This window comes from Pteropus medius, unplaced genomic scaffold (genome assembly GCF_902729225.1).
Source record: "Pteropus medius unplaced genomic scaffold, Ma_sr-lr_union100, whole genome shotgun sequence".
In the NCBI taxonomy this organism is placed as follows: domain Eukaryota; kingdom Metazoa; phylum Chordata; class Mammalia; order Chiroptera; family Pteropodidae; genus Pteropus; species Pteropus medius.
This window is the reverse complement of record NW_024351729.1, coordinates 4,210,773-4,213,470: the sequence shown is the minus strand read 5'-3', so window position 1 is coordinate 4,213,470 and position 2,698 is coordinate 4,210,773.

Sequence of the window (2,698 nt, the reverse complement as noted above, 5' to 3'; positions counted from 1 at the left end):
ATAGATAGATAGATATACTTATAGCTACACATATATATTTTAATTATATTTCTTTACACTAACAGGATATTTGGGTAAAAAGTTAAATCTTTACAATTCTGAGAATAACCATTTGTGATATGGTATTATGTACCTTTTTAGTTTTATGTTTAAATCATTTTAGGTTTACCGAAATATTACAAAGATAGTATAAAGCATTCCTTTTCACTTTTCATTTAGCTTTCTTTAATGTTTTTATCAACGAATGCATATTACATTTATCGAAACTAAGAAATTGTCATTGGTATGCTACTATTATTTATAGATTTTTTTTATATTTCACCAGTTTTTTATTAACAGCTTTATTCTGTTTCAGGATTCAAACTAAGACATCATGTTCCATTTAGTCATCATGTTTCCTTAGTCTCTTTCAATTTGTGACAGTTTCTCAGTCTTTTCTTATCTTTTATGGCCCTGATACTTTTAAAGGTCAGGCATTTTGGCCTGGTATTTTGAAGAATGTCTCAATTTTTGGTTTGCCATTTTTTTTCTCATGAATACATTAAAGTTATAGAGTCTGGGAAAAATTACTACAGAGGCAGTGTGTCTCTATTTTGACAGGACTTATCACTGGTGATGTTAACCTGATCACTTGGTTAAGTGTCTGCCAGTTTTTTCTACTTCAAAGTTGTTATTTTTCTCTTTTAATACTCTATTATTTGGAAGTGATTCACTTAGTCCAGCCTATAGAGGGAGGTGTAAAAAAGTGGTGATGATATATACTCACCATCAGTGCAATCAGTAAATCTGAATAGAGATACTTTAATATTAGGCAAAATTCTGTTTCTACATAAATTAAAACAAAAAACAAAACCAAATTGGAAATAGAAGCAGTAATGATACTGGAATATTTAAGGTTGATCATAAGATTTTTCATAGGTGTTTGGGAAAAAGTAACTTGGCATGTTTTGAGTAGTAAAAATCAATGGTAGTCACAAGAGTGAAATAAAATAATTAAAGCAAACATTTTAAATAAGCTAAATAGACATAAAGAAGTAAGAGTAAGGAAAGAGAACTTCATTGTAGGAAAAAATGTAGAAAGAGAAGAAAAACTAAAAAATTATCTAGAGCTGCCAGGATCACAGAGGTAAATTAAAAAAATCAAGATTGTATGATAGAAACTACTGTAAATAATTATATATCAACAAATTTGGATAACCTAGAAGAAATGGATAAATTCCTAGAAACATACAACCTCCCAAGACTGAATCATGAAAAATCAGAAAATCTGAACAGACTAATAACAAGTAAAGAGATTGAATCAGTAATCAAAAACCTCCCACCAAATAAAAGCCCAGGATCAGATAGTTTCACTGGTGAATTCTACCAAATGTTTAAAGAAGAATTATTATCAGTACTTCTAAAACTCTTCCAGAAAATTGAAGAAGGAACACTCTCAAACTCATTTTACAAGGCTAGCATTACCTTTATACCAACTCCAGACAGGATACTATAAGAAAAAAAGCTATAGGCCAGTATCCCTCATGATATAGTGCAAAAATTTTCAACGATTATTAGAAACTGAATTCAACAGCATATTGAAAGGATCATACACCATGTTCAGTGGGATTTATTCATCTCTTAGATGCAAGGATGGTTTCATACATGTAAATCGATAAATCATAATATTAGAATGAAATATAAAAAGCACATGATCGTCTCAATAGATAAAAAAGCATTCAACAAAATTCAACATCCATTCACATGATAAAAACTCTCAATAAATTGAATACGTACTTTAACATAATAAAGGCCATATTTGATAATCTCACAGCGACCACTTTATACCGAATGGTAAGAAATTGATACTTTTTTTTAAGGTCAGGAATAAGACAAGAGTGCATACTCTCACCATTCCTGTTAAATATAGTACTAGGGTCCTAAGCAATGAAATCAGGCAAGAAAAAGGAATAAAAGACATCCAAATTGAAAGGAAGAAAAATTGTTTCTGTACCAGACATGATTTTACATATAGATAAAGTCCTAAAAATGCCTTCAAAGACTGCACTAATAAATGAATTTGGTAAATTTGCAAGATATAAAATCAATATACAAAAATCAGTTGCATATCTATACATGAATAATGAAATAACTGAAAGAGAAATTAAAAAAGCAATCCTATTTCCATTATCATTAAAAATAATAAATTTAACCAAGAAGGTAAAAGGTTTGTAAACTGGAAACTGTATTACTATGATAAAAGAAAACTGAAGAAATTATATAAAAGAAAACTATGATAAAAGAAATTGATGCTGCAAATAAACTGAGGTATCTCATATTCTTGAATTAGAAGAATGAATATTATTAAAATGTCTACCTTACCTATAGCAATCTATACATTCAATGAAATCCATATAATAATTCCAATGGCATCTAGAAAAAAAATCCTAAAATTCATAGGGAACCACAAAAGACCTTGAATAGCCTAAGCATTCCTGAGAAGAAAGAACAAACCTGGAGGCATCATGCTTTTTGATTCCAAACTATATTACAAAGCCATAGTATTCAAAACCCTATGGTACTTTGGCATAAAAATAGACACATACACCAATGGAACCAAATTAAGAGCCCAGAACTAAACTCATGAATATATGGTCAACTAATATTTGACAAGTGAGCCAAGAATATTCAATGGAGAAAATAGTCTTAAATTAATGTT